Consider the following 22940-nt stretch of genomic DNA (forward strand, 5'->3'; position numbering starts at 1 on the left):
TCTCAGAGTATGATGACTGCATAAGGACACCCAGGATCTCAAAATTACGGAAGAAAACTCATGTAACTGTTGTCTTAAGCCTGGAAAGATCAACTGACAGACTTGACAGACTTATGGCGCCCTAGTAGGCATGACATTTTATGTTATGGGAACGACGTTTAGCAAATTATGATGTACATAGTAGTGGTAATTTTAACGCGCCAACGCATCGCTCGTTTCATGCTTTATGTACTTGGAAATTCAATGGAAAGATTTTGTGTGCAGATGACACAAGATGTTTGTAATAACCGTTATGAAGATCTGAAGATGGTTGCTTAGTCTTAGCGAAACCGATTATCTACAACAAAGTTGTTATAGCGATCTTGGTTAGAAAAGTTCTTCTTCTCCTAAGTAATCACTACAGATCGTCCCCACGAACTCAACCATCTACATAAGATTTTTGAAAGGATGCCACTCAGCGCATTCGTCCGTGCTATTTACAAACAACTCATTCCTCAACAGACAGGTTTTAGAGCAGGCAAAAGTGCCGTTGCACAAGTTCTCAACCTTGCTCGGGACATACGTAATGGATCTGAAATGCTTCCATTGACCCAAGTGCTACATGTGACACTGCCATGTGCTAGTGCAGAAAATGTTTACACTCAGAAGAGCTGCAAATATACCAGATGGATGTTAACCTTGTCGCAGAATCATGGGATTTTTGTGGACTTTCGAGGTCAACAACACAGATGGAAAATACATGAAAACTGATTTCGCATGTAGGCGTGCTGTCTCCATAACTGTTCAATATTTACACTAATCACCAGCCGCTCCCCCACAAAACATAAAGTTTTATCTATGCAGACGACCTTGCACTAGACTTCCAGGGTGGAACCTTCGAAGAGGTAGAACTCGCCCTCAATAGCGCTCTGAAGGAACTTGGTACATACCGTAGGGATAAACACCTCAGGTCATGTCCATCAGAATCACAACTTCGGCTTTGAATCCCAGGAATAAAAAAGGCTTCAAGGAAATTACGTGTCTCCTGCCATGAAACCGTCTGCGAACACTCTTTCACGTCAGTGTCCCTAGCGGTAACGCTGGATCGCTCCCTCACTTTTAGAACATACTGCTCCATCGTCAAGAATAAAGTCAGTGCCAGAATTAACATCTTGAGCAAGTTAAAGGGTACAAATTGGGGTGCAAAACCACAACTTCTTAGAACCATAGCATTGGCTGTGTGTTACTGTGCTGTAGAATACGCGTATTAGGCGTGGTACAGGTCAGCTCATGCCAACATTGTGGAGCCTGCCATCAACGGAGCTTGCTGGTGAACTGCCGGTTGCCTGAAACCGACCCCTGCTTTCCTGGTATTTCAGCTCCAGGCATTACTCGAGAAGTCGCTGCTGATCTAGAATGACGGAAGGCTGAATGTTTTGAGGCCGATCCACTCTTTATCCATCAACAATCTTATCCTAATCTGAAATCAAGGAAAAGTTTCCTTTAGATATCAAAGCCAAAGGAATTACCTCCAGATAAGGCAACGTTTTCATTGTGAAAGTCTAAGCTCCAGGGCTGGATGGAGTCACGTGAACATCTTCAAGGCTGGCTACATCGAGGATTCTTAACCGCATAAGAACTGATACCGGCAGGGCTAATTCATATCATAAAAGTCGTAATAGGACACCTAGTGGGAATATGGCCAACAACAAAGAGTCAGATATTTGTGTCAATGCCTTCTCTGCTAATTTTCATGCTCAAAACAACATTTATTGCTTACCAATGACATTGCCCTAGGTGTGCCTCAGTTTTGGTGGCATGCTATCTGAATGTATATTTGGTTAATCCCTTTGTTTTGTTAATTTATTTTTCGTAATCAATGTGTATATGACTGTGATTGTTATATAATCATATATGTATTTAATAGTATATACTGTATTTAGCATGCTTCTGAAACGAGTAAATAAGAAATAAATCGCTTTTAAGTTACTTGGGTCCTCAATAGCTCTCCTCGCACATCAAACAGCAATGCTAGACTGGATGCAGTCAGCATCTTTGCTGTATGTTGGCATAACGCTAATCTTCGTGCATCTCCTCCTTCTCAGCCATACAGCTCTGGAACGAACTACTCTGTAACCTGCATCTCATCCAAAATCAGCTTGCATCCGAGAGAAGCTAAAAGTATTATCAGTTATCATCTCTTTATCCTCCCTCTCGGCATAACCCAATTGCCTTCCGCCTGTCCAACAGCGAACTAGTAATTCTGCCTTAATGTCAACAGTATCCATGCTTTCCTCACCACTCTCTTCTCCTGTTTTATTCCTTTCATCTCATCGTATAATCTTATCCTTGCATTTTTCGCTCTTAGCTGACCAGATAACCTCTTCTCCACAATGATACTTTCTATAGTGCTGTAATAATTTCGCTTTGGGGTCACTACTCACATTCACCAAGAGCATCAAAAGAGACTTGCTAAACTGTATGTTAAAATTCCATGTATTTGTTACTGTGTTATTTATTACTATTACCGTTATTATTATTATTGTTCCAGAATGAGATTTTCACTCGGCAGCGGAGTGTGCGCTGATATGAAACTTCCTGGCAGATTAAAACTGTGTGCCAGACCGAGACTCGAACTCTGGACCTTTGCCTTTCGCGGGCAAGTGCTCTACCAACTGAGCTACCCAAGTACGACACACGCCCCCTCCTCACAGCTTTACTTCTGCCAGTACCTCGTCTCCTACCTTCCAAACTTCACAGAAGCTCTCCCGCGAACCTTGCAGAACCAGCATATCAGCGCACACTCCGCTGCAGAGTGAAAATCTCATTCCGGAAACATCCTCCAGGCTGTGGCTAAGCCATGTCTCGGCAATATCCTTTCTTGCAGGAGTTCTGGTTCTGCAAGGTTCACAGGAGAGCTTCTGTAAAGTTTGGAAGGTAGGAGACGAGGTACTGGCAGAAGTAAAGCTGTGAGGACGGGGCCTGAGTTGTGCTTGGGTAGCTCAGTTGGTAGAGCACTTGTCCGTGAAAGGCCAAGGTCCCGAGTTCGAGTCTCGGTCCGGCACACAGTTTTAATCTGCCAGGAAGTTTCATTATTATTATTACTGTTCCTATTATTGTTATTATTACCAGTATCGTTAATATTATTGTTATTATAACAATGTACAGCTCATGTGCTATGCATGTGGTTATGGCGATCCATCAAAGATGTCTGGTTAGTTACGAGTGCCCTAATTGTATCAGGTATAATAAATGCATACAAAAATAAGTAAACAGAATGTGTCAAATTCCGCTATGGTTTTCAATCTACTTTTAACTATTTCAAAAGACAGTGAACGATTTATTATTTTCTTCCAATTGATAGTGTCGGTTCTGCTGGGGTTTGGTGGAGCCCCGTGCCCTCTGGAGGACATGTGTGCCTGCAGGTCGCGATAAACTTCCAGACAGGGCATCAGGTAGCCCAAAAGCTCTCGAAAGACACAGACTACCTGTCGGCATCGTCACTACTATCACAACAAAATGTACGAGTCAAAAGAGGCCATGTGTCTGGGTCTCACATAGAGATAAGTGTACATGCAGTTTGGGTCATTTTGAGAATGTTTTGTACATATGAAATATATTATTTGTCATGCTCGCTCCCTCCACTTCACTCCCCCCCCCCCCCCTCTCACATTTCAAACATGGTATTTTCGCTCCCAGCTGTGTCGTGCACTGGGACATATAGGCACCAATATTACCTTAGAGCTTCAAGCGACCAGTTCTAATTGCGATACACTGTGTATTTAAATCTTACAGCTGTGATGCCTCTGGTGTCGCTATCGGCTCTGACCCCTAAGCGGCCGCTAGTAACTGTGGCATGTCAAGTATAGATATCTTACAGTTGTGGTGCATTTGACCAGTCCCCTAGAACTTAGAACTACTTAAACCTAACTAACCTAAGGACATCACACACATCCATGCCCGAGGCAGGATTCGAACCTGCGACCGTAGCAATCGCGCGGTTCCGGACTGCGCGCCTAGAACCTGGAGACCACCGCGGCCGGCCTGTGATACATCGTGTATGGAAATTTTACAGTTGTGCTGCATCTGGGCCCCGCCTCACTTTGGCAACTCAAGCAGCTGCTACTAATTGTGACACATCGTGTTACAATTAGTGACTGTTGTGGCACCTCATTCACCTCTCTCAGCTTGGCAACCCAAACGAATCTCCTATTGTGATACGTTGTGTGAAATTACAGAAGTGATACAACTGGTGTCTCTTTCAGCTCTGTGGTCCAAGGAACCTTTACTAATTATGACACATGATATATAAATATTTTAAGAGTTTTTGTGCATCCAGCGCCCTTATTATCATGATCCCCAAGCAGCTGCTACTTATTGTGACACATCATGTATAAAGATCTTGCAACTGTGGCCCGTCTGGTGCCTCTTTCAGCTTCACACAACTACTGGCCACTTCTAACTGGGAGACATCCTGTTTAGATATTTTACAGTTGTGGTGCAACCACGGCCCCTCTGTTTTGATGACCCCAAACAGATGCTACTAATTGAGACATCACGAACATCTTACTGTTAAGCATACGGTCCTCTCTCAATTTGGCGCCCCTAGTGCCTGCTTCTAATTGTGATGCATATTACAGTTCCGCCCCCTCTGGTGCCACTCTCAACTTTGTGCCCCAATTAATCGCTAATAACTTGTAAGGTGTCAAACAAATAACACACCTTACATTGAATTCCTGAAACAATTCCGGTTAAATCGACTTGTCACACAACATAGTTATGCGAAAATGTACGGATTTTACTGACAGGCAAATCGTATAAGAAAGTCAGCATTTCGTGAATATAAATACCTAACACTCACCATAGTAATTGCACACAAGTAATTTCCCAGCTCCGAGCTACGAGACGCAGTTCTGAGGGAAGGAGAATTTTATGACGGCAACGCCCATCCCACGTTCTTCGAAACCTTCGCAGTGGGACATCTAGCGGACACAATGAAACGTCGGAGCCACTGCGCAGACCGGTGGGAAAAGCTGCCTTTTCTCCTGCTTTTAACGACAACCCTTCGGAAAGCCTTTCTACAGGAACGTGGTTGGAGATGGCAGATAAATGTCTGGAGAAATCTAACTCAAAACATTGGTGACTCACTATGGCCACCTGTATAAAAAGCCGCATGGAAAGAATCTGTATATATCAGTATTACATAGCAGAAGTCATACTCTGCCCCACGAAAGAAACGATGCCTGTGATAGGCTACAGAAACTCTAGTGGGTGGACTTATAACAAGTACGAACGCTGATTGGCCAGAAATAAAACGCTTGGCCACCACCTTTGATATAGGCAAATTGTAGAAAAAAAATTGGCTTTTTCTCTTGCAGCAAATCGTCTAGTGTTTGAGCAAGGCGACTCGCGCCACGCTGAGACGATTGCGAGAGCTATTATGTGAACTCCTGTTTACAGGCTGGTCTTAACTGTTAAGGAGATGGACTGCAAAGCCTCCTAGCACAGAGAATTGCATCGAGCACTGACAGTTAATTCTTGCGAGCGATTTGAGGGCAACGACGTACGCACTATTCCCGCCAACTAGCGTGTACAACGCCAATTAACTTAGCTGGGAACAACTAGGAGTCTCGGCTTCATCGAAGAAGAAAATGTGGCAGACTATTCTAAACCTCTCGGTTTAGAATAGATACTCAGGATCACAGCTCGCGCCGACAGCAGGCACTATGGCCGCCGACGAAAGATAAACACGCGCGCTCACGCTACGCCAGCAAGTGGTATTCAATTGACACTCAAAATTGCGGCCGTCTGCATCTCTTCAATCTTTTTCGTACATTCAACCATGACCTGTAGTTTTATATATATATATATATATATATATATATATATATATATATATATATATATATATAAAAAAACAAAGATGATGTGACTTACCAAACGGAAGCGCTGGCAGGTCGATAGACACACAGACAAACACAAACATACACACAAAATTTTAGCTTTCGCAAGGCTTTTACAAATGTCTGCTTGTTTCTGTGTATGTGCGGTTGGATATGGGTGTGTGTGCGAGTGTATACCTGCCCTTTTTTCCCCCTAAGGTAAGTCTTTCCGTTCCCGGGATTGGAATGACTCCTTACCCTCTCCCTTAAAACCCACATCCTTTCGTCTTTCCCTCTCCTTCCCTCTTTCCTGATGAAGCCACCATTGGTTGCGAAAGCTTGAATTTTGTGTGTATGTTTGTGTTTGTGTCTATCGACCGGCCAGCGCTTTCGTTTGGTAAGTCACATCATCTTTGTTTTTAGATATATTTTTACCACGTGGAATGTTTCCCTCTATATATATATATATATATATATATATATAACATCTTCATACAAATATAGTTAAGGCTCACCGGCCATTTGACCATCATCTTCTGTGCGGATGCACAAACAGTGCCCGAAATCTTACGGGAATCGGCGGTAAAGCCGCAAGTAATGAGTATGATGGGCGGGGGCACTATGAATATAGTGCGGACATTGCCGGCACGGTAGCTCAGCGTGTTCTGTCAGAGGGTTAACTACCCTCTGTAACAAAAAAACTGAGTGAACACATCAATGGAGAACCTAAATGGGTGTCACTGGACGTCCGCCTCGATCAAATACAACGAACACTATAGAACAAAATGAGATTGAAAAAAAAATAGTTGGATAGAGCGTCTGCCATGCAAGCAGGAGATCCCAGGTTAGAGTCCCGGTCGGATACACCTTTTCAACTGTCCCCGTTGACTTATGTCAACGCTTGTATGCAGCTAAGGGTATTCATTTCATTGTAATATTCATGATTGTCGCGTTTAATTGAAGCAGAAACGCGATTTAACGAAATGAACTGATCAGCCACTTTAGAGTGCTTTATGCTCTAAAGCTACTGAATTGTTTTAATTGTGTACTTCTATTTTGACTGCTCTTTGCAACTACCATCAATTATTTGGTTCTTTTCGTTGTACATTTTTAGCTTAATTGATATGCGTGGTCCCAATTGTATTTAATTCATTTGTATTTTATCGACTCCCAGACACTATGATCCACCATCTTACTATAAAAGAACCATAGAATAGTTAGGAATTTCGCTTCACAGTTGTGAACACCCAATATCAATATTTTACCATCCTGCATGTATTTTTGCTAACAATGCTGTCATGAAGTCATGAGTAAAAATAAATCTTAATAATGGAAATCTAAGAGTATCATTTCTGCTAACATATAGTTACGCCTGAAACAGTACACTAATTTGCTTCACAGGGAGTGAAGTGGAACCGACATTGAGATCATTGTCTGATTACATCACTGTCCGTACTGCTGCACTGTTCTGAACTCTGCGTGGTGAGCTGGTGTCTTCCTAACTTGCTGGCCGTAGGTTCAACACAAATTCCTAAAACACTCACGGGACATCCTTGCGCAGTTGTGGTAGGGAGATAGATCACAAGCAGTCGCACACATGTTAGAAACTGAATTGGTCTTTTTTGAAAGGGCGTAAGTCACTACTTTGCCTACGTTGCGTTTTATAGTGGTTCATACATAATGAGAGTAGATCTATCATTTGTGTCTCAAAGGGCGTCTTTAACATATTCGGTTGCCTTGTAACATCGAATTCTAAAATTACATTTTGTTTTAAATGGACATAAGTCACTTACGCACCTTTTTAGCAGTGAACAGTTGGTAATGGTCCGGTGACGTGCAAACTGTTGAAGAGCTGACTGCCGAAATCATTTGTCTAATGAGTTTGCGGTATGTTTACTAAGGGCAGAGTGTGTGAAGAGGAAGGGGTTTACAGTGATACTGAAGATGAGATAGGAAAACGAAGGATAGGGCAATATCTAATTTTGCTACGAGATCACGAAAATAAAAGTATCACGGTTGAAAGGCTAAGCCTACGGAAATGACAATGGGAATCCAATTTAGTTTAAACGACCCACCGTTGTGTTACAGGTAAGCTGGTAATTTGGTTGTGCATCATCTACAGATTTGTGGGTTTGAACTGGTACTTGTTATTGTATCAAATTAACCTATATAGTACGTTACCGTCGCTGAACACTGTTGTGTTTTACATCCTTGCTTGCGTATTCTCCTGAACGTAATTGCGTTCCCTTGTATTTTCCCAGTGCATGGAAATGTGTACAGAACATCTTGGAGATGACAGTTGCATGGACATTTTTACAAAGATTTATGATATTTGAACTCAGAATTACCAACGTCTATTCTTTCAAGGGCTAATAGATTGAACATTAGTGAAGCGGAGCTGTCCCAAGAAAATATGGACAACCGGTGGTGGTTCAATCTTTTAGCTTCACTTACCACGTTTCAGTAGGCAGATCTCGAGAAGAGGAATGTACGAAAGCTTTCCTCGCAATGTTTGATATCATTGAAAAGCGAAAACGAAGAAAAGGCAACTGAAGCTTGCTGGCGAAACCCCGGAAGACGTGAGACGTAGATGAGTCCCCCTTCCTCCGTCCGCGATCAAGTGAGGGAGTGTGTTCAGTCCTTTCTCATTTCAATAATCACCCTCTTGTCCTGCAAAAATGTTTAAGATTAGATGTCAAAACGATGTGGAAGTTGTTCTTAGAGAAGCATCCTGATACCAAAATAGATTACTATTTCTATTGGAATTATTTCAAGAGAAATTCAATTATCGATATGTGTGTGGCCTCATGCAGACACTACCTGTATGTATGAAAAGTTGAAATCGAATCTTACATCACCTCAATGATACCGCAAAACAGCAGCTGCGGCAGAACTTATGATATACCAGCGCCGAAGCAGAAAACTTCAGTATCCTCTCACCTACGGAAAACAAGATGAAGCCGAGAGAGAGGTGCATATGTTATCCATAGCATCTGACTATGTTCAAAATATTAGCCTGCCGAAAGTACCAGTGTAGTATCTATTTTATTTGAGAAAGATCACTCAGTGTTTTCTGCATTCACGACATAAAAAACGGGCCAAACATTTTGTACGTCTCTATGAAGCAACCGGTGGATCGGCTGCCAATGAAGTCTGTTCGTTTTTATTTGATTATGTTAAGTCCATCCGCGAAAATATCACAGAGTTTCGACTGTTTTCTGATAATTGCAAGGAACAGAACAAAAACCAGACGCTCTCTAGATTCCTACTTTCACTGACAGATTCTGGATCCTTCAGACTTATTGAGCAGTAAATTTCAGTACGAGGACACACCTTTTTACCACACGACCGAGACTTTGGCGCCATTTCAAAGAAGTTTCGGCAAAATGTCAGGATATTTACTGTTCATCACATAGTACAGAACATTCAACAAAGTAGTACAAAACTCGGAAAATCTATAGTTACGTACGCTGACACATCTGACACTCTCGACTTTAAAGGCTGGTGAACATAATATTATAAGAAGACGACAATCTCAGAGGAAATAAGGAAAAAGCGAGGATGTGACATATATAACTTTACAGTCAGCAGTTTCTTTCACTTTGTATATTCGAGTGCCAGAGTTGGGTTCATCAAAGGTTAGTTGGTCACACATTGTTTATGGCGAATCAGCGAGAACCTTCAGACTCTGCCTAACCAGCAGAATGGATGCCAGTTAAGTGAAAAGTGTAAAAAATTCAAGACTTAGGAAAGATGTAGCAGTACATTCGAAGTGAGCATATGCAGTTCTATGGGGAACTACTGACATGCAGTTAACGATGATTGACGAACAGTTCATCACTAGTGGAAAGACTTGACTTTTAATTACCTTTTCTAATATTTCTATGTGTTTCCTTCGTAAGTTTAACACTATTGTGTTTATTTTCTGCGGCTTAAAGTAGTTTTGTAATACTTAATTCACTAATGTTGCCAAATATCAGCCTTTTTCTGCATCTCCTTTCAATTTCTCGAAAAGATAGGACATTTCTACATTTTAAATGGACATAACATTGTATGCATTTTTATTCATGTAACTATTAACCATCAAGGAACAACTAAGACGTTCTTATTTCCTGGTATTGTTTTCCTACACTTTTAATCTTTCGTTCAGTTGGTTATGTTGACTTAACCCGTTCTAAAAAACATCGATTGTTGTGATACCCGTATGTAGACATCTGACACTTTTGGTACAACTGGAGCCCTTTGACCCTATGCATCACAGGCAACCACTACTAATAGTGATACAGAATCCATAAATATGCTACAGATGTGGCGCATCTGCTGTCTATCTCAGGGGCCGCTTCTAACTGTGATATGTCAATATATAACTCTTACTTCTGTGGCGCATCACTCAGCTTGCCGTCCCTAGTAAACACTTATAAGTGTGATACATCATGTACAGAAATCTCATATACGTGACACGTCTGCCGCATCTCTCAACATATCGACCCTATTGGCCACATCAAATTGTAATATATCTCGATGTATAATTGGTTTGTTTTGCAAAAACTATTTGTATTTTTACGCTGGGTCTTGCCCAGGGAAAACTATGCTATCGAGCGATAACATCGATGGGTCGAAGTGTTTAGGATCTTCGATAGTGTTAACTCTGCCGCGTGGAGCGTGGGCAGAGGGTGGCTGGCGGGAGTAGGGCTGTGGAGCAGGAGTGTTGAGTGACGCTCCCACGAGACGCAGCGCTTCTGGGGTTTGGCAGCATGTAATTGCGCTCGACTTGCTATGATAGTTTCTGGCACGGTGTTGCGGACGGGAAACACTAGCAGGCACACATCAAGAGCCCGTTTCGCCTGGTAGTGTCAGTGTAGTCGTAACTGCCGTCTACTTCACGTCTGCTGTGCAGCGAGCTACCTTAATTTAAGTATTAACTGTATTTTTCTTACTTGTCACTTCTTCTTCCGTGTGTTTTTGCTTTTAGGAAGCTTTAATTGTCAAGTGCTAGTTATAGTGTTCCATATATTTCGTGTTTGCTTTGAATACAGTCAGAGAGAGTCCCTTTAGTCGACCATAGTGCCAGTAGTGCTAGTGTTTGTTTTCAATACAGTCCAGAGACGGGTAGTACTATTTTCATTGTTTTCTACAAGAAGTGTCTAGCAACCACAGTTTAGTCAACTATCAGACGCCTTTAGTGAATTAGCAGTCTAGTTAAAAGTTGATTAACTGTCTACAGTAAATTGATTTCTTAGGATGGATAGGATGTGTGACTGCTGTGTACGGACGTAGGAGGAGCTGGCCACTGTTCGCTAACAGCTGAACGTGTTGATGGCCGCGGTCAGCCGTCTTCAGGCTGCCGCCTCGGAGTGTAGCGGCAGTGGGGAGTCTGATGCGTCGCATGGTACACCACAGGTGTTACATGCTTCACCCACTGTCCCTGCTGTCGAGACATCTTCGCAGGTGCCGGGCGCGGTTGGGCCACCCTCTCCCCAAGGGGAGTTTCGGGTTCAGCGGCGTTCGCGGCGCACAAGGCGGAGGGTCAATGTGGAAGCTGGCCGTGTGACATCGCCCGCTCTGCCTGTAAGGGGACATGTGGCCGCTCCTTCAGCAAGGTCCGAGCAGGCACACGGGGGGAGGGGTTATTAGTTATTGGGAGCTCCAACGTTAGGCGGGTGGTGGAGCCCCTTAGGGAAATAGCATAAAGGTCGGGGAAGAAGGCCAGTGTTCACTCTGTGTGTTTGCCGGGGGGTCTCATCCGAGATGTGGAGGAGGCCTTGCCGGCGGCGATAGAGAGCACTTGGTGCACCCTACTGCAAGTTGTTGCTCATGTCGGCACCAATGACTCCTGAGGTCTGGGTTCAGAGGTCATCCTCAGTTCGTACAGGCGGTTGGCGGAATTGGTGAAGGCGGAAAGCCTCACTCGCGTGGTGGAATCTGAGCTAACTATTTGTAGTATCGTTCCCAGAACCGATCGCGGTCCTCTGGTTTGGAGCCCGGTAGAAGGCTTATACCAGAGGCTGAGACGATTCTGCGGAGATCTGGGGTGCAAATTTCTTGACCTCCGCTATCGGGTGGAGAAATGTAGGGTCCCCCTGAATAGGTCAGGCGTGCACTACAAGCCGGAAGCGGCTACAAGGCAAGCGCAATACGTGTGGAGTGCGCATGTGGGTTTTTTAGGTTAGAGAATTCCCTCCCTAGGCCCGACAAGACGCCTCCTGAGACGCGGCAAGGTAGGAGTAGGCAAAATGCAACAGGGAATAACAATATTAATGTGCTAAAAGTAAACTGCAGGAGCGTCTACAGAAAGGTCCCAGAACTGCTCTCATTAATAAACGGTCACAATGCCCATATAGTACTAGGGACAGAAAGTTGGCTGAAACCGGACGTAAACAGTAATGAAATCCTAAACTCAGATTGGAATGTATACCGCAGAGACAGGCTGGACAGTGAAGGGGGAGGTGTGTTTATAGCAGTAAGAAGTGCAATAGTATCGAAGGAAATTGACGGAGATCCGAAATGTGAAATAATTTGGGTGAAGGTCACTGTTAAAGCAGGCTCAGACATCGTAATTGGATGTCTCTATAGGCCCCCTGGCTCAGCAGCTGTTGTGGCTGAGCACCTGAAGGATAATTTGGAAAACATTTCGAGTAGATTTCCCCACCACGTTATAGTTCTGGGTGGAGATTTTACTTTGCCTGATATAGACTGGGAGACTGAAACGTTCATAATGGGTGGCAGGGACAAAGAATCCAGTGAAATTTTTTTAAGTACTTTATCTGAAAACTACCTTGAGCAGCTAAACAGAAAACCGACTCGTGGCGATATTAGACCTTCTGGTGACAAACAGACCCGAACTATTTAAAACAGTTAACGCAGAACAGGGAATCAGCGATCATAAAGCGGTTACTGCATCGATGATTTCAGCCGTAAATAGAAATATTAAAAAAGGAAGGGAGATTTTTCTGTTTAGCAAAAGTGACAAAAAGCAGATTACAGAGTACCTAACGGCTCAACACAAAAGTTTTGCCTCAAGTACAGATAGTGTTGAGGATCAGTGGACAAAGTTCAAAACCATCGTACAATATGCGTTAGATGAGTATGTGCCAAGCAAGATCGTAAGAGATGGAAAAGAGCCACCGTGGTACAACAACTAAGTTAGAAAACTGCTGCGGAAGCAAAGGGAACTTCACGGCAAACATAAACATAGCCAAAGCCTTGCAGACAAACAAAAATTAGGCGAGGCGAAATGTAGTGTGAGGAGGGCTATGCGAGAGGCGTTCAATGAATTCGAAAGAAAAGTTCTATGTACTGACTTGGCAGAAAATCCTAATAAATTTTGGTCTGATGTCAAAGCGGTAGGTGGATCAAAACAAAATGTCCAGACACTCTGTGACCAAAATGGTACTGAAACAGAGGATGACCGATTAAAGGCGAAAATACTAAATGTCTTTTTCCAAAGCTGTTTCACAGAGGAAGACTGCACTGTAGTTCCTTCTCTAGATTGACGCACAGATGACAAAATGGTAGATATCGAAATAGACGACAGAGGTATAGAGAAACAATTAAAATCGCTCAAAAGAGAAAAGGCTGCTGGACCTGATGGGATACCAGTTCGATTATACACAGAGTACGTGAAGGAACTTGCCCCCCCCCCCCCTTCTTGCAGCGGTGTACCGTAGGTCTCTAGAAGAGCGTAGCGTTCCAAAGGATTGGAAAAGGGCACAGGTTATCCCAGTTTTCAAGAAGGGACGTCGAACAGATGTGCAGAACTATAGAACTATATCTCTAACGTAGATAAGTTGTAGAATTTTGGAACACGTATTATGTTCGAGTATAATGACTTTTCTGGAGACTAGAAATCTACTCTGTAGGAATCAGCATGGGTTTCGAAAAAGACGGTCGTGTCAAACCCAGCTCGCGCTATTCGTCCACGAGACTCAGAGGGCCATAGACACGGGTTCACAGGTAGATGCCTGTTTCTTGACTTCCGCAAGGCGTTCGATACAGTTCCCCACAGTCGTTTAATGAACAAAGTAAGAGCATATGGACTATCAGACCAATTGTGTGATTGGATTGAAGAGTTCCTAGATAACAGAACGCAGCATGTCATTCTCGATGGAGATTTCCGAAGTAAGAGTGATTTCAGGTGTGCCGCAGGGGAGTGTCGTAGGACCGTTGCTATTCACAATATACATACATGACCTTGTGGATGACATGGGAAGTTCACTGAGGCTTTTTGCGGATGATGCTGTGGTATATCGAGATGCTGTAACAATGGAAAATTGTACTGAAATGCAGGAGGATCTGCAACGAATTGACGCACGGGGCAGGAAATTTCAATTAAATCTCAATGTAGACAAGTGTAATGTGCTGCGAATACATAGAAAGATAGATCCCTTATCACTTAGCTACAAACTAGCAGGTCAGCAACTGGAAGCAGTTAATTCCATAAATTATCTGGGAGTACGCATTAGGAGTGATTTAAAATGGAAGGATCATATAAAGTTGATCGTCGGTAAAGCAGATGCCAGACTGAGATTCGTTGGAAGAATCCTGAGGAAATGTAATCCGAAAACGAAGGGAGTAGGTTACAGTACGCTTGTACGCCCACTGCTTCAATACTGCTCAGCAGTGTGGGATCCGTACCAGATAGGGTTGACAGATGAGATAGAGAAGATCCAACGGAGAGCAGCGCGCTTCGTTAGAGGATCATTTAGTAATCGCGAAAGCGTTACGGAGATGATAGATAAACTCCAGTGGAAGACTCTGCAGGAGAGACGCTCAGTAGCTCGGTACGGGCTTTTGTTGAAGTTTCGAGAACATACCTTCACCGAAGAGTCCAGCAGTATATTGCTCCCTCCTACGTGTATCTCGCGAAGAGACTATGAGGATATAATCAGAGAGATTAGAGCCCATACAGAAGCATACCGACAACCCTTCTTTCCACGAACAATACGAGACTGAAATAGAAGGGAGAACCGATAGAGGTACTTTAGGTACCCTCCGCCACACACCGTCAGGTGGCTTGCGGAGTATAGATGTAGATGTAGATGTAACCGTGTCGAGAAGAAGGCGCGCCAACATCCAGCTTCTGCAACAGCTACGGCCGACGATAAGTGATTGTCGCCACCTCTTCGATCAGCGACTTCAAACATTCAATCAACCAACAAGGACAACTGAAAGCACGTAAAGTTTTAGAACAGTATCGCAGACATCAGCTTTTTAAATTATTCCATTAGCATCACTAAAATATAGCAACTTAGCATGAACCTTTGTTGCTCATTGTCCCAGTTGCATTACCAAGCAGGGTCCCTTCCTTTTCCGAAACGAACTCGAGTGTCGTTGAAATTCAAACGCCAGATTAAACTAATATCATTCGATTTCACTGCTTTAATTTCAAAGTTCAGTTAAGGTATTCACAGCTGGCTACAATATTTGGATTACACAAGCACAAATTAACAGTGCGAGTTTTGTAACCATATTTTAGCTTACCTGTGACTGCAGCTCAGCTTGGTACGTACTAAATTTTACTAATGTTAATTGTTCAGAATCATTTAATTCGAGTTCAAAGTTAAATCTCTTATTCCTAAATTGCGTAGATTCAAGTAGTTTTTGAAATGATTGTTGAGGTAGCTTAAGACTAACCTTATTTTATTGAATTTCGTAGTGCTTCAGAAACAAAGTTCACTATTAATTTCAGTCACTAAATTAACTTTCAATTTTCCTGTTTTATTAATTCTTTTGCTAAATTAAGTGAGAGTGTAGAGAAATTTATTACGTCTGACAAACATTCAGTTTTCACACAACACGTGCCAACCTTCAGTTGCCACGCTTTTAGTGCTAATTATATGTGCGATAACCTTTCTTTTTCAGTTATTATAGTAGTTGTCCACAGGACTGGCGAACGTAATTTTCCCCAAATCTCAAACATCTAATTAATGCCAGTTAATTGTTAACGTAACGACCGCACATTTACTTTTTTTATTAACTTTACCCCTTTTCAAAATTAATTTCCATCAGTTTCATTTGCATTTTTCCTTTCATTTAGATGTAACCCTTTCCTCCCTCTTTACCGACAGACTAACTTCGGTGACGATTTCTTTTCCCAAATTTCCTTTAGGTTTTTTTTTTTTTTTTTTTTTGTCGTCAGTCTACTGACTGGTTTGATGCAGCCCGCCACGAATTCCTTTCCTGTGCTAACCTCTTCATCTCAGAGTAGCACTTGCAACCTACGTCCTCAATTATTTGCTTGACGTATTCCAATCTCTGTCTTGCCCTCTACAGCTCCCTCTAGTACCATGGAAGTCATTCCCTCATGTCTTAGCAGATGTCCTATCATCCTGTCCATTCTCCTTATCAGTGTATTCCACATATTCCTTTCCTCTCCAATTCTGCGTAGAACCTCCTCATTCCTTACCTTATCAGTCCACCTAATTTTCAACATTCGTCTATAGCACCACATCTCAAATGCTTCGATTCTTTTCTGTTCCGGTTTTCCCACAGTCCATGTTTCACTACCATGCAATGCTGTACTCCAGACGTACATCCTCAGAAGTTTCTTCCTCAAATTAAGGCCGGTATTTGATATTAGCAGACTTCTCTTGGCCAGAAATGCCTTTTTTGCCATAGCGAGTCTGCTTTTGATGTCCTCGTTGCTCCGTCCGTCATTGGTTATTTTACTGCCTAGGTAGCAGAATTCCTTAACTTCATTGACTTCGTGACCATCAATCCTGATGTTAGGTTTCTCGCTGTTCTCATTTCTACTACTTCTCATTACCTTCGTCTTTCTCCGATTTACTCTCAAACCATACTGTGTACTCATTAGACTGTTCATTCCGTTCAGCAGATCATTTAATTCTTCTTCACTTTCACTCAGGATAGCAATGTCATCAGGGAATCGAATCATTGACATCCTTTCACCTCGTATTTTAATTCCACTCCGGAACCTTTCTTTTATTTCCATCATTGCTTCCTCGATGTACAGATCGAAGAGTAGGGGCGAAAGGCTACAGCCTTGTCTTACACCCTTCTTAATACCAGCACTTCGTTCTTGATCGTCCACCCTTATTATTCCCTCTTGGTTGTTGTACATATTGTATATGACCCGTCTCTCCCTATAGCTTACCCCCACTTTTTTCAGAATCTCGAACAGCTTGCACCGTTTTATATCGTCGAACGCTTTTTCCAGGTCGTCAAATCCTTCATTTTTCTTTAGCCTTGCTTCCATTATTAGCCGTAACGTCAGAATTGCCTCTCTCGTCCCTTTACATTTTCTAAAGCCAAACTCATCGTCACCTAGCGCATTCTCAATTTTCTTTTCCATTCTTCTGTATATTATTCTTGTAAGCAGCTTCGATGCATGAGCTGTTTAGCTGATTGTGCGATAATTCTCGCACTTGTCAGCTCTTGCCGTCTTCGGAATTGTGTGTACCGTTAGGTACACGTGGTTTAATTTTTACTGTCATTAAGGTCGATAAGTGAGGGGGAGGTTAAAACCCCCAAAAGCACACGTTTTTTTTAATATTAGGTGCATCGTGCTGCCACCTACTGCCAGGTACTCCACATCAGCGACCTCAGTGGTCATTACACATCGTGAGAGAGCAGAATGGGTCGCTCTGCGGAGCTCACGGACTTCGAACGTGGTCAGGTGAGTGGGTGTCACTTGTGTCACAGGTCTGTACGCGAGATTTCCACACTCCTGAACATTCCTAGGTCCACTGGTTCCGAGGTGATAGTGAAGAGGAAACGTGAAGCACAAATTCGTACAGGCCGACCTCGTCTGATCGCTGACAGAGACAGCCGACAGTTGAAAACGGTCGTAATGTGTAATAGGCAGACATATATATAGACCATTACTCAAGAATTCTAAATTGCATCTGAACCCACTGCAAGTACTATGACAGTTTGGCGGGAGGTGAGAAAACTAGGAATTCATGGTCGAGCGGCTGCTCATGAGCGACACATCACGCCGGTAAATGCCAAGCGACGCCTCGATTGGCGCAAGGAGAGTAAACATTGGTCGATTGAGCAGTGGAAAAACGTTGTGTGGAGTGACGAATCACATTACACAATGCGGCGATCCGATGGCAAGTTGCGGGTATATCGAATGCCCGGTGAACTTCATCTGCCAGCGTGTGTAGTGCCAATAGTAAAATTCGGAGGCGATGGTGTTATGGTGTGATCGTGTTTTTCATGGAGGGGGCTTGCACCCCTTGTTGTTTTACGTGGTGCTATCACAGCACTAACCTACATTGACGTTCTAAGAACGTTCTTGCTTTTGAATGTTGAAAAGCAATTCGGCCATGGCGATAGCCTCTTTCAATACGATCGAGCACCTATTCATAATGTACAGCGTGTCGCGGAGTGGTTACACAACAATAACATGCCTGTGTTGGACTGGCCTACACAGAGTCTTGACCTGAATCCTATAGAACGCCTTTTAGATGTTTTGGACGGCCGACTTTGTCGTAGGCCTCACCGACCGACATCGATACCTCTCCTCACTTTTGCTCGCCGTGAAGAATCGAGTGCCATTCCCCAAGAAACCTACCATCACCTGATTGAACGTATTCCTGCGAGTGTGGAAGCTGTCATCAAGGCTAAGGGTGTAGCAACACCATATTGAATTCCAGCATTGCCGACGGAAGGCGTCAGTAAGTGATTTTCAGCCGGGTGTCTGGATACTTTTGATCACATAGTGTGAATGTGAAACGTCGTAACAGAAATCTTACATATGTTTCGCATCTGACACCTGTCTTAACTTGCACTCTTGTGGCCACTTCTAATTTTGATACGTCATGTGAAGCGATTTTACACCAGCGGCGCATCTAGCGTGTCTCAGCTTGGCACTAAAGTGCGCGTCATTTACGACGGCTGCCGAATTTAGGTTCGTTCTGCGCATCTGACGTCACAAAACACAGTCAGCCAATGAACAGAGAACGACGTTGCCAGAGCTCGACTGCAGTGCAGAGCATGGACGAGTGTCTTCAGTTTTAGAAACGTTCAGTCATAAATAAAGTAATTGAACAAAAGGAATGTCTTGATAGCAGACTTTCTATAAAAGAAAGTTTGGAAAAATCATTCTTTATACAAATTGATTCATATTCTATTAATTAATTAAACCAAACAAGCAATAAGCCTCCTAATTCAGGGGATAGCAAGGAAATTCGTTCTCACTAACCGCTTTTTCGCAATAAAGAACAGGAGTAATTGTTTTTTTTCCTATCGTACTTCGACGAAACGTGAGTAATTCATAGTCATACCAACAGTGTTTGTCGGTATTTTGAGTGACTCTTTAAAGTACTCCAGTATTTTTGTTTAATGACGAGCTGCGTTAGCGTAATGGTTAAGGTGGTTAGCTGCTAAACAACAGGATTTGAGTTCAAGCCTTGTTCGATGCTTAATATTTTCTTTATTTAAAAACAATATCGAAGTGTCTTACTTCATGAATTTTATTCGTTTGAATGTAATTTTTTGAAATTTCTGGTGGCAACTAAAATCGACCATACAGAAAGTATACGCTGTGGACTTTCACCCCTGCAAACTCTTCAAAATTTCGTGCAGTGGTTTACTACATTTAATGCTGCACAATAACTGCGCTGAACATCGAAACAAAATTAAGTCATTTATGGGCGGAAGGTATCAGTCAAGAAGATGTGTAAAAATCAAATTTTTGGGCCAAATAGTTTTTGTGAAATCGAACGATAAGTGCGTCAAAGCAGTCGGAACATCATGTGTCTGCACAGGCGAGCAGTGCAGTGATGACAAAATAGCGCACAGCGCGGAATGCGGTGAGCACGTCTCTGTAGTAGCGAAAGGATTAATGCGGCCGTGGTGGCTTTACTTGATGAACTGCGCGTTCCCCCTAAACGTAAGTTTGCGTACTATACTATACTATGGCACTGCTTCTCTTGGCGCGTGCGTCGTTTGCAACTCGCAATGCAGCAGTCTCCCTCGTCGTCGGGGGTATGCGCGACCCACCAAGATAAAAGAATTGAACTATAGTAGGGCCCCACTCTAATTGTGATACGTCATGTCCTGAGATGCGTGTCCTGCCTCACTCAACTTGGCGACCCTTGTGGCCGCTTCTAGCAGTGATGTGTCGCGTACACGCATCTTACATGTCTGAAAAATCTGACGCATCCCTCATCTTGCTGCACCTAGTGGACGTAGCTAATAGTGATACATCTTGTACAGATATGTTACATATGTGGCACCTGTGACCTGTGGCACTCCTTTCAACTTGCCGTGCCTAGTGACTGCATCTAAAAGTGATTTGTCATATACAGATTGGTTGGTTGGTTGGTTTTAGGGAAGGAGACCAGACAGCGAGGTCATCGGTCTCATCGGATTAGGGAAGGACGGGGAAGGAAGTCGGCCGTGCCCTTTGAAAGGAACCATGCCGGCATTTGCCTGGAGCGATTTAGGGAAATCACGGAAAACCTAAATCAGGATGGCCGGACGCGGGATTGAACCGTCGTCCTCCCGAATGCGAGTCCAGTGTCTAACCACTGCGCCACCTCGCTCGGTGTCATATACAGAAATCTTACATCTGTGGCGCTTCTGGCAGTCCTCTAAACAAGACACAACCATTATCCGCTTCTAATTTCGATGCATCATGTACAGAGCTCTTACCTATTTGGCACATCTGGCACATATCTAAACTAGCTGGCCACAGCAATTTGCTACTAAATGTGAACAGTCATCTATGGAAGTATTGTATCTGTGGCGCATCTGGGTCTTCTCTCAACTTGGAGCCCTAACTCGCTGCTCCTAATTGTGATATGCCATGAACAGAGACCATACAGTTACGGGACATCTGGCAAATCTCTCAATTTGCCAGTACTGGTGACCGCGTCTAAATGTGATACTTCATATGCAGAAATAGTAGATCTATGGCACATCTGGCACCTCTCTCAGTTTATCACCACTTTTTGCGGCTTCTGATTGTGATACATCACATACAGGCGTCTTTCATCTGTGGCGCATCTACCACATATCTAACCTTGCCGACCGTAGCAACCGCTACTAGATGTAATACGTCATCTACAAATATAACGAATTAGTTAGCAGTACAAGAAAGATCGGGAGAATGAGAACAGGCAAAAGTTAGTAGAGATTCGTGCTGCTGTAAAAAGAGAGATGCGCGAAGCATTCAACCACTACCACCGTCATACCTTAGCCAAAGATCTTGCTAAAAACCCAAGGAAATTTTGGTCTTACGTAAAATCGGTAAGCGGGCCGAAGGCTTCCATCCAGTCACTCACTGATCAGTCTGGCCTGGCAACGGAAGACAGCAAAACGAAAGCTGAAATTTTAAATTTAGCATTTGAGAAATCTTTCACTCGGGAGGATCGTACAAACATACCGCCGTTTCAGTCTCGTTCAGATTCCCGTATGGAGGACATAGTGATAGACATCCCTGGGGTTGTGAAGCAGCTAAATGGGTTGAAAATAAATAAATCGCCAGGTCCTGATGGGATTCCAATTCAGTTTTACAGAGAGTACTGTACTGCATTGGCTCCTTACTTAGTTTGCATTTATTGCGAATCTCTTGCCCAACGTAAAGTCCCAAGCGACTGGAAAAATGCGCAGGTGACGCCTGTATATAAGAAGGGTAGAGAGACGTATCCTCAAAATTATAGACCAATACCCTTAACATCGGTTTGTTGCAGGATTCTCAAACATATTCTGTTCGAATATAATGAATTTCCTTGAGACAGATAAGTTGCTGTCCATGCATCAGGACGACTTTAGAAAGCATCGCTCCTGCGAAACGCAACTCGCCCTTTTTTCACATGATATCTAGCGAACCATGGATAAAGGGTATCAGACGGATGCCATATTCCTTGACTTCCGGAAAGCGTTTGACTCGGTGCCCCACTGCAGACTCCTGACTAAGGTACGAGCATATGGGATTGGTTCCCAAGTATGTGACTGGCTCGAAGACTTCTTAAGTAATAGAACCAAGTACGTTGTCCTCGATGGTGAGTGTTCATCGGACGTGAGGGTATCATCTGGAGTGCCCCAGGAAAGTGTGGTAGGTCCGCTGTTGTTTTCTATCTACATAAATGATCTTTTGGATAGGGTGGATAGCAATGTGCGGCTGTTTGCTGATGATGCTGTGGTGTATGGGAAGGTGTCGTCGTTGAGTGACTGTAGAAGGATACGACTTGGACAGGATTTGTGATTGGTGTAAAGAATGGCAGCTAACTCTAAATATAGATAAATATAAATTAATGCAGATTAATAGGGAAAAGAATCCTGTAATGTTTGAACACTCCATTAGTAGTGTAGCGCTTGACACAGTCACGTCGATTAAATATTTGGGCGTAGCATTGCAGAGCGATATGAAGTGGAACAAGCATGTAATGGCAGTTGTGGGGAAGGCTGATTTTGGGAAGATGTGGTTCATCTGTAAATGAGACCGCTTATAAATCACTAATACGACCTATTCTTGAGTACTGCTCTAGCGTTTGGGATCCATATCAGATAGGATTGAGGGAGGACATAGAAGCAATTCAGAGGCGGGCTGCTAGATTTGTTACTGGTAGGTTTGATCATCACGCGAGCGTTACGGAAATGCTTCAGGAACTCGGGTGGGAGTCTCTGGAGGAAAGGAGGTGTTCTTTTCGTGAATCGCTACTGAGGAAATTTAGAGAACCAGCATTTGAGGGTGACTGCACTACAATTTTACTGCCGCCAATTTACATTTCGCGGAAAGACCACAAAGATAAGATAGGAGAGATTAGGGCTCGTACAGAGGCATATAGGCAGTCGTTTTTCCCTCTTTAGGTTTGGGAACTGAACAAGGAGAGAAGATGCTAGTTGTGGTACGAGGTACCCTCCGCCACGCAACGTATGGTGGATTGTGCAGTATGTATGTAGATGTAGATGTAGTTACATAAAAGAAATTTAATTTATTTACCGGTTGCTCACACTTTCTTAAGGTTATTCCTATCGCATACTGGTAAAGAAATAACACTTACTTTGGCGACCGAGGGCTGTTATTGCTTTAATTTTATTTTGTAAACGGTCGCCAACCACGCAGCCATGTTCAAAACTTCTAAACATAAATGTCAATCCTGTGGC

At 43.2% G+C, this 22940-nt stretch overlaps 1 protein-coding gene across 1 annotated transcript in view; it reads right to left on the reverse strand.

Annotated features, from left to right (window-relative positions):
- The window catches only part of LOC126203406 (uncharacterized), a 169160-nt gene that overhangs the window by 90082 nt on the left and 56138 nt on the right, over positions 1-22940 (reverse strand). The window lies entirely within an intron of this gene.

Source organism: Schistocerca nitens, chromosome 9 (assembly GCF_023898315.1).
Source record: "Schistocerca nitens isolate TAMUIC-IGC-003100 chromosome 9, iqSchNite1.1, whole genome shotgun sequence".
NCBI lineage: Eukaryota > Metazoa > Arthropoda > Insecta > Orthoptera > Acrididae > Schistocerca > Schistocerca nitens.